This window comes from Bos javanicus, chromosome 23 (genome assembly GCF_032452875.1).
Source record: "Bos javanicus breed banteng chromosome 23, ARS-OSU_banteng_1.0, whole genome shotgun sequence".
Lineage (NCBI taxonomy): Eukaryota > Metazoa > Chordata > Mammalia > Artiodactyla > Bovidae > Bos > Bos javanicus.
In genome coordinates, this window is record NC_083890.1 from 8062287 (window position 1) to 8072862 (window position 10576).

The window sequence follows — 10576 nt, forward strand, 5'->3', positions numbered from 1 at the left end:
ATACTCAGTCTCAGTGACCCTCAGATTCTCCACGCTGGCCTGATGTACAGTTGAGTTTACTTTCCCTAAGTTTCAGGCTTGCCTTGGTGGGCCATAAACAAGGAGGTGCAGGTCCCTGGTGTGGCCGGGATATGGCGACAGCAAGTCTGGGGACTGACCATAAACGGCCTCCAGGCCCACGGTGCCTGGGTCGGGCCTGTTGTGACCTCTTTGCTCAGCCAGAGTGATAGTTACCGCACCCTACAACCCAAGGGCTTGGAAATTTACAAAGTCCCATCATATCTGTTATCTCCTGGGAGCTTTCCAAGGGTACTTTGAGATGGGCAAGGAAAGGCAAGTGGGTCTCTGAGAGGTGACTTCTCTGAAGAGATGTCACGTGATGGATTAGTGGTCCAGCTGGGGCTTGATTCTAGCCCCAGAGTTCTTGTCTCTGGCCCTTTTGCCCTCCTGCCCACCCCACCTCTAATCTGATCCAGCTAAAAGGACTGGTCCCGAGGGGAGTCTCCAAAATCACCCCCAGAAAGAGTCACACCAGAATGAGGTGGGGGGCAGCACCCTCTCTGCTGCCAGTCACCTCCCTCCACCTTCCAAACCCACCAGGAAGGGGCTCTGAGGCTGGCTGCTGGGGACAAGAGATGTCCCCATTCATTGGAATACTCGGAACAATTCACAACCAGTGCTAAGTGGGGAGAGGACTGCCTGAGCCCCTTGGGGCCCCTGGCTAACCTTTGTGGAGAGCCCACAGAGCCTCTAGGAACAGGGGCAGCCCAGGCGCCCCACAGGCTCAATGACTTGCAGGTGACCCAAATCCACAGAGGGGTAGGGGAGGCGGGCAAGTCAGAGAGGCAGCCTGTCCCCCTGTCGCCCATAGGATCTGTGGTCAGCAAGGATCTGCCGTCAGCGAGGTTAGCAGCCTCCCCCTGGGGCTGCCCTAGTCCACCACGAGGCTCGAAGGCCAGTTAAGAGTGGGTGCCCCCCCAGGTCTGGGCTCTGGCCTCCTGGGGCTTTCTGGGGGCGGGGTGGGGGTGGAGAACATCAGATATGGAGAAGAGCTTTCACTTAGATCTTGAAATTCAAGTCTTCTGTTCCTGGCAAGGAAAATGGGGTGGATTTGAGAAAGACTTTGATCTTGAAATAGGTAGTCCCGGCTCCAGGCCTTGGATTTGCCACTGACTAGCTGCGTGACCTTGAGCCAGTCCTGGGAGGTCTGCGTAGAAAGCCCTCACAGACTTTCACTGTCAGGATTTGGGAGCCCTGCGGGTGGGATTGGATGCTGTGGGTGAGGGACAGGGGCTCTCCAAAATGCAGGGGCAGCAGGCTGGGCAGGAAATGCTCAGCACAGTTAAAGAGCCGGGCGTGGAGAGAACGAACCGTCACCGGCTCCTCAGCTTCCCCTGCTCTTTTTATTGTGCATCATAAATTATCAGCCTGTTTTATTCTCATTTTATAGCCTCTTCCAGGTTGTTGCTGGCGATTTACTCTCTGCTCTGGGCCAGTGGTGTTAGAAACGGTTTCCTGGTCTTTATCTTTCTCTGTCGACACCTCAAATTCCTGGCAACTGACCCAGCAACTTGGCGGGGGCGGGGGGGGGGGCGCTTCTGTGACCACCTGTTAGTTGGCCAGGGAAGCGTCGGCATTGGCTGCTACAGGTGACATTAAAGTTGGACCACCTTCTGCCTGCCCTAGAGTAGTCTGGATGAGCCAGAGGAAAGTAACTCAGATTCCACGCATGCACGAGCGCTGGTCAAGCCCACTTCCAGAAAAGAGAGGCTGTCCTCCTGGGACCTTTTAACTCACGTAGCTGTCAAGCGGTGAAAAACTCTTCAGATTCCTCTCAATGCAGAAGAAAAGGGTACAAGACCTCTACATCTCTTTTCTAGTGTCACCATCCTGCATTTCTACCATTGTCAGATGCTGGGCTGGCAGTGGGGTGAGGTGGGCGCGGATCCTGACTTTGCATTTGACTTTGTGGAACTAGCCCCAGTTCTACTCTGGGTTAGTGGCCCTAGGCAAGTCCCTCCCTCTTGCTGGGGGCCAGTTCCCTCATCTGTAAGTCAAGGGGACAAAACACAAACTTTCCTGAGTTCTTTCCAGTTGTGGCCAAGCTATATAACTCAACAAAGTTCACTGCTCACATACAAGATAAGAAGCGTTTGCAAAGTGACAGGTTCACATGACAAATTAATATACTGTCAGTGTCGCGGACCGGAGAAGGTGACGGCACCCCACTCCAGTACTCTTGCCTGGAAAATCCCATGGACAGAGGAGCCTGGTAGGCTGCAGTCCATGGGGTCGCAAAGAGTCGGACACGACTGAGCGACTTCACTTTCACTTTTCACTTTCCTGCATTGGAGAAGCAAATGGCAACCCACTCCAGTGTTCTTGTCTGGAGAATCCCAGGGATGGGGGGAGCCTGGTGGGCTGCCGTGTATGGGGTCGCACAGAGTCGGACACGACTGAAGAGACTTAGCAGCAGCAGCAGCAGCAGCAGCAGCAGTGTCGCAGACAACACTACTGTTTTTAACGAAATGCGGGCTCTTCAAATGAAGGCGGTGGATTAGGGAAGATTTGAATGATGTGAGCCTTTGATATAACATGTTTACTGAGTTTTTTGTATCCTGATTAAAGGGGAGGCGCCTTAGAATAGCGGCAACGTGTCTCCCCTGTCACCATCCCAACAGAAGAGAATTTTTGTTTGAGGTGATTCTTACAGTAAATGATCAAGTACCATTTTCTTAATCCAATTTGCTGGCATGACCTTCTCATGCCATGATTTTGTGGATACGAGTTGGTAAAAGAGCAGCATGTGCTGAGTTTGGGATAAATGGAAGGACACAGGTGGGGACCAGTACCACAGTACTCACAGTGGTGGAGTGATGGGGAGAAGATTGGGAAGAGGGAAAGAGACCTGCTTTTTTACCATGCCAAATAAAAGAGAGCGGCATGGCACCAGAGAGAGGCAAGGTTGGTGTCATTCATACTGGAAAGTACAGAGAGTGAAGGCAGAAGAGAAAAGTGATAAATGTTGAAACTGCTCTCTGGATTTTTGTTTATAAAAAGTAGCTCTCCATCCCCCACAAAACAGCAGGTACAGTTTCTGGAGTGGGTCACGGGGCTATAGAGAGCCCTCTATTCCACGCTCCAACCAGTCAAATGCCAGAGCAGTTCTTCTCAGGGTCACGTTCAAAGTCTGTTCAAATAAATCCATATTCCCATTTCAAGGTTGGCAACAAAATCATGCCAACATATGACCCATTAGGATCATATGTTGATCCTTAAGGATACCATTTCCCTGAAAAAATACACTTAAGTGTATTTGTGCATAATACACAATAAGTGTCTAATTGCGCATGTGTATGTGTGTGTGTTTAAATGTTAGGGGACATTAGAAAGAATAAGCTTTTCATTTTCTTCTTTTCTTCCTTTTTAATTCTATTTTTTCTTTGAAAGACTATGTGCCAGACTTGCAATGGTAACAAGGAAGCAGGAGGACTGAGACAGGGAGACATGGGGGAGATATTTTACAATTTATCAAGATATGAGTACAAGTCCCTCTGGGTTTAAACCCCCACCGAACTGTATTTTGAGCTTAAATTAGGAAGTAACCTTCTTAATGGCCACCCTGAGGCAAGGCTGCGGCTAGGAAAGAGCAATCTGAATGATTAACAGAGAGCAGGCCCAGGTGGCTCCAGTGCTGGCGGAGTCTGAGGTTTGAGCCACCCCAGGGATGCAGCTTCTAGAGACAGCATGCCTGCAGTGTGGTGGGGGCCAGGAGAAAGACTGGGGCAATGGGTGAGAAGTCTTGGCAAATCTTTGCCCCAGTCACCCCAAGTCAGGAGGCGAGTTTCCTATTGCCCTGCTATGAGCCCAGTTGTAAACTTCTGGTAAAACTCTGATTTGGACGTCCCCTTCCAGCTACCTGCCTTGATTTAACCCTTCTGGGTTTGGCAGAGAATAATTATTATAATCACAGCCATCTTGTGGAATTTTATATACCATCTTTCACATGCAGAGCATTTCACCCACTATCAGAAAACAAACATGCATATTATGAGACAACGCTAATTCTGAAGAGAATTAAGCAGCTCACAAGGCATTGAGCTCCACTTCCTGAGAATTCTGGAAGGAAGTTTCAAGGACTGTGAGATCAATTCCCATAACCAACAGAGAGTCTGAGAGAATCCCTTTAAAATGACTGGAAAAAAAAAGAATAAACTGAGATCTGGAAGAATGAGCTTGCAAATATACCACTGAAGGCAAATTTAATGTTTTAAGTAAAATTTAACTTAGTGCGGCAGGCACCTGGCTGAGGGTTACCAGGAATGGAAATTAAGACCAAGCTGCAACTCCTGAGGAGCCAACAGTCTTGCAAATTCACAGAACGAATCAAAGGGATTCGTTCCATCAAAACCTTGCTTCTCACTTGCTCCCACTCCCTTGTTCCTTCCCTTGTCACTCCTGGTGCCCAGACCTCTTTGCAAAATCCTCTGTTCCTGGGTTTCTCCATTGTGATCAGTGGCCAGCCACCGGTGATATCAAGGGCAGACCACCCATTGCTGCCCAGTTCCTCCAACCCAGCTTTCTTTCTTTATACAGTGGGCTCCCTCAAGGTTCAGTCCCTCCCATTTTGAGAGGAATCTAACTCTACTCAAAGACTAGTGGCCAGAAGGACGGGACGGTCTTTCTGCTCCCCACTTCCTTGCTGTACATTTTGGGCTTCCCTTGTGGCTCAGCTGGTAAAGAATCCGCCTGCAATGCGGGAGACCTGGGTTCAATCCCTGGGTTGGGAAGATCCCCTGGAGAAGGGAAAGGCTACCCACTCCAGTATTCTGGCCTGGAGAATTCCATGGACTATAGAGAGTCCATGGGGTCGCAGAGTCGGACATGACTGAACGGCTTTCACTTTCATTTTCAAGGCCTATCTACAGAGTTTTTAAAAGAAAAGTGTTGACCAAAATAGAAACATTCAGAAGTGTTAAGATTCAGGCTTTTCAAAGATCCCATCAGTTCTGGTCTCCAGTTTATAGCTTCTGATTCCCTTCCTGAAGCACCACGGAAGCTCCTTGTTCTCTGTTTTTAATGCCAAGTCTATACTAGCCAGGAAACAAAGCTGCCCCTCTACATGAGCTTTCCTGACCCCGCCCCTCCAGGAAGCCGGCAGAGGGCTTTGGAGGGAATCCTGGTATACTGCAAATGCTCCCTGCATTCTGAAGTCCTCCTGCTGGGGCCTTGCCATCTGGACCCCCCAAGCCTGGTTATCCAGTACTAATACTTGGCTAAGCCCTCCCACCAGGCATCTCCCCCTTTCTGTCATTACCAAGATCCCTGAGGACACTCCCTTAAGTGACATAAGGGAGGTGAGAGCCTGTCTTCAGGTGATCTGAAATGTACTCTTTCAAGGAAAGAATCTGGAAGGCTGTGAATTTCCCCCTCTCAAACCCCAGCCTAATTCCCCCTTGCAGCTCCATTCAAACCCACTCACTTGCAGCTCCATTCAAACCCACTCACTTAACTCACCCACACACAAGAGCAATGCACTTCCATTCTAGTCTGAGACCTCCTCTTTCCTGGGGCCCTGCCCTTCTGGTTTCTGTGTGGAGGGACCACCTTCACTTAATCACCACAAGCCCTGGAGAAAACTCCCCACCTTTTCTCTATATCTCTTTGTCTCTTCCCCGCTTCAGACCATCACAACACACATCTGCATTTTAAAGGTAAGTCCCTCTAACTCTGGCTACTTTAAAGTCCAAGCTCTAACTAAAAACGGATTTTTCCTTCCTTCCCTTTTTTAGGGTACACTTCCTCGCAATTTACCACGACTTTCTATGAGAGTAATAACCCTCTAGATGGATTCCGTGGGAGGGGAGGAAGGAGATTACTGCAAGTGGATGGATTGGGGTCGTCAATGAAAACATCGGATAGTTATAAACTTTGTTTTAATGGGTCTACACTGACAATGGTATAATTTCAGAGCCATCTTTAGCTTGCCTCAATTGCCGCAGTCAATTTGCTTTACATTTTGTAAAAAGTCTTCGGTAATTAAAAAGTAATGATGGAGGGGGGTGGGGTGTGGGAAAGTATGGCAGAGGTTGGTTGCGACCACTCTCAGTTTATTAAATTCCGTTTCCTCCAGGTTCCTATTAGAAGCGGTTAGACGGAAAGGAAATTACTTTGTCTTTTCACTCAGCTGCTCTATCTCCTCAGCTGAGGAAGAAGAGAGAAGTGAGGAAGAAGGCCGGAGAGGGAGGAGGTGCTGGGAGGGTGGGCAGCGCACTATCCGAGGCTCTGTCTGTAACAGAACATGGAGGGAAATGCAGTCTGCCCGCCCCCGAGGGAGGAGGGGGCTGGTGGAGAAACGCGAAGGTCCGCGTCTTTTTTCCTCGAGGGAGCTAAGGAGATCTCTGACTTCAAGGTGGATGGAGAGAAACGAGAGGGTTCAGAGAGGAGCGGGGCTGGACGATGCCCCAAATTTCTGGGCAGGGTTCTCAGTCTAACTGGGCGAGGTGCAAATAGCAGGGCTGGGGCAGACCCCCTCTTCTCTCCGGCTCACTCCACGGCCTCGGCCTTGGCACTGTCCATTCCTTCTCAAGGCCAAAGACTTGGGTCGGCCTCTACAGCCCCCTTCCCCCCTGCCCCAGACGTTTCTGACCCAGGGACAAATCTGGTGGATCAAGATATCTGGATTAGCTGGGACCTTCCGCAGCGACGCTCAACTATAGAGCTTAATCTGAAGCCCTTTAGAAAGTGCATGAAAGGCGCCGTTGTCCAAAGCGCAGGGAGAACAGCTGACTCTGACGACGGGACAGGATATTTGAAATCAGGGATGTCTTGGGAAACCTCTCAGTTGGTCCTCAGCCCCGGGCCCAAGAGTCCTGATAGGCAGAGGTCGGTACAGACCCAGCAGTGGGAAATAGGGGAATCGCAGCCGGCGTCGGGTGACGGGGCAGGAGGGAGTGGGGCGCTGGGCGTGGCGCTGGGCGTGGCGCGGTGCGGGGGCGTGGCGCGGTGCGGGGGCGTGGCGGGGGCGGGGTGGGGCGCGGGGCAGGCCGGGAGTGTAGCACCGGGCGGGACGAGGGGCGGGGCAAGGCGCTGCGCGAGGCGCGGGGGCTGGGCGCGGTGAGGGGCAGGCTGGGGAGTGTGGACTGCGCGGGGCGAGGGGCGGGGCGCTGCCGCCTCCACCCCCGCGGGGGAGTTCTGGGCGGTGCTGGCCGTTGGAGGCGGGCAGGGGCGGGCCGTCGAGGTCCGCCCCCTCCTCACCCCGCCCGGGAGTAACTGTCACCCTCAACTTCTCCCTCAGTCCCGCCGTGAGGCAGAGCCACGCAGAGCTCCCAGGGGGCGAAAGAGGGTCTTAACTAGCAGACGGGTCCGAGGACGGGACGCGGGAGGAAGTGGGAGTGGGGCGCGGGGTCTTCCGTGAAGGCTGGGCGGCGGGAGGAGAGGCACCCACGCTTCTCGGCTTGCGGTCCCCACAAAGGGAGAGGGCCACACCACCCATCGGCTGTGTCCTCGGCGACTCGTGGCTGTCACACCTGCTGCTGCCGGGAGCCTCTGTTCTTGGTCACTGCTGCTGCTAAGTCACTTCAGTCGTGTCCGACTCTGTGCGACCCCATAGATGGCAGCCCACCAGGCTCCCCAGTGCCTGGGATTCTCCAGGCAAGAACACTGGAGCGGGTTGCCATTTCCTTTTCCAATGCATGAAAGTGAAACGTGAAAGTGAAGTCGCTCAGTCGTGTCCGACCCCCAGCGACCCCATGGACTGCAGCCTTCCGGGCTCCTCCGTCCATGGGACTTTCCAGGCAAGAGTACTGCCTGGTCCCAAAGCAGGAGCGAAGGGCATGCTGGGACTAAAGCCGGGGCTTGTGGGCTTCTGAGTGGAGGGTAGGCATCAAGTTAGATGGAGTATGTTGTTGGGGCGGAGCCTGCTCGCCACAGGGGTGCAGGATCTGGGGCTCAAAAGAAAGGCAAGCACTGGTCGTAACATTGTACCAGAGCTCGGGGGCCGGGACCTGCCAACTCTATATCACTTATAAAATTGCTCTTAAGCATCTATATGACTCAGCCCACCACTTGATTCCTGTGAAGTGAGCTTGCTCTGCAAGGGCAACTGTGGGCGTCTTGAAGAAATACTGGCATGGAGGGCTTGAGGAAGAGGCAGGGAGGAGCCCATTTTCAGGGAATGGGCTTGAGGGAGCGCTTACAGAGCAGAAGTCAGTGGCAGCTCCAACAGAGGGGCCCTGGGGGTGGGAAAGGTGGAAATACGATGAACTTCAATCAGCTAACAACACAGGCAAACTCCAAGGTTATATTACATGAGGACCAGGGAGGATGTGTGGTGTAGAAGGCTATGGGGGCGGGGGGAGTGCTTGAAGGGAAGAGGGTGGGGCAATGCTCCAGGTCACCCAGCACCAGCCATCTCCCTAGCTTTTTGCTAAGAGTCCTCAGCTATCCTTTCAGAGAACATTTTCTGACCATGGAATCTTGTTTGTCAGCGAAATGGAGAAAGAGGGGAAGTTTGGGCCTTAGCGGGTTCCCTATTAAGTGCCTCAGAGAAATAATCTTTCTTTCACAGATTAAACCAGAGTGCAGGAAAATCTTTGAGTCTGACCCAGACATGAGTGTTTGCATCTTAGTTTTTTCATCACAAGCCTCCGGAAAGGAGCTCTTTTCACCCTAATATTCTCTCTTTTGGCTAGAACCCAGAGGTGATAAGAAACTGCCTCATGACAGCCTCCCTGGGGAGAAAGTGAGGGGCGTGGGGGTGGGCTTTTGAAGTAGGCTTCCATCCTCTGGTTCTGGGAGGATCACAAGGCATCAGGCCAGGACTCAGATTAGCTGTGGTTCAAGACTTTGCCTGTGTGGCTTCTGTGGAAACATACAAGGTCACCGAGGTGACGCTGTCCCCTTATAGTCAATACCTGATTTTCCAACTTGAGATTCCCTGATGGCCTCATTCACCTCTGGGCCCCTGCAGCCCCAGCACTGAACTGGCACCTGGTTGGTATTGGCAATGCATCCTTACAGTATCTTAAAGGCCCAAACCGTAGGCCCATGTATAAGATCCACATCAGCAGCCGGATGGGGAGGCACTGGGGAACTGATTGAAATCACGTGATGTATCCGAGGAGTTGGCTCAGCATGAGATTTAACTACTGGAGGAGGAGCCTGAGTGGGCCTCATTCGCTCACACTTGTAGATAACTTGGATGTGCCCTTCAGGAATGTAAGAGCCAGTAGGAAGTTCCCTTCCTGCTGGACTGTGAAGGATATCTGAGTGGACACTGGGTTATCTACGAGCCTTGGCAGTAAATCCCCCTTGCCCCAAGGTACCTTCCTAGTCCCTAAAAATTGCATAGAGATTACATATTCTTGTCTGCCCAATCAGCCTGAACTAGCTTCCTGTAGACAGGAGTCAAGGAAGCCCTGGGCCTGCCAGCCCAAAGAAATCAGGATTGAAAGGGAAATGTCTTTGGGAGGGGTGACAAATGGTCCTGACATTGGGTGGAATCTCAGATCTGGAAAGGAAGGGAAGGCCCTGTGCCCTTGCTGGTGACTTGAACCTCCAGCTTCAGTATCCACCCCATTGTGCTCTCTGGAGTTGTCCCCTCTCCAGGGGCAGCTAGCCATTCTCTCCTGGATGCTGTGCTCTTCTCCGCTTTGTCTTGTTTTCATTGGCGTGGCAGAACCTTTGGTCTCCCAAAGTCCAGGGAACGTAGCCCCCACAAGACCATCCCCAAAATGTCCTGAGACAGCTTGCTGCTCCAGGAACATAGGGACTCATGTGTACTGTGAGGGCTTTAAAGGCTATGAACTGGGAGCTTCTCGGACGTGGCTCACAGCTGCAGGCCCCAATGTCATGACGAGCCTTATATAGAGATCATGTTAACCTGTGTGCTTTCTAGACCTTCTTCTGAGGCAAACTACCTCACCTGCTCTACAGAGTTCACCGTGCGGATGTGGGGACTGAAGAGGGTTCTCTTGGCTCAGTGTAGCCCCATCGCACAGGGACAGTGGTTTTCCAAAGGCAGATAAGAAAGAAGCAAGATTAGACCACCCCCCCAAAACTGAGAATTATCAGAGAATTCTGGACAGTGGTCCCTGTCGGGATCTATGTTGGGGGCTGGGAGGAGGAGATTGTCTCGCAGGGACCCCCTCCCCTCAAGTGGAGAGAGTGACAAGTAATCAAACATTAGACCAGGCCAAGGGGGACTGTCACATCTGGGTCACAGTCATGACTTCAGCCAGAGGCAGAGCCCCCAGCCCCCAAGCCCCTCACAGCTCTGCCTGGGAAGAAGTGGGGATGATCATTTCTCTCCTCAGCTCCAGGATCACAAATCCCCTTTTGGGGAAGCCAAAAAGGCTCCTTCCCTGTGCATGAGGTCAAATGGAACCTGGGTGTCAGCTATTTGAAATGATGACTTTTGTTTTTGTGGTCCTTGTATGTCCTCTGTGCCCAAGACATCCATCCATCCCTCCCTTGGCCCCCACATCTCCTGTTACTGCAGAGTCTTCCTCCTTCCCTGGATGCGTGACTCTAATATTTACAGTGGGGCCCACAGATAAACATTAGCCACAAATAC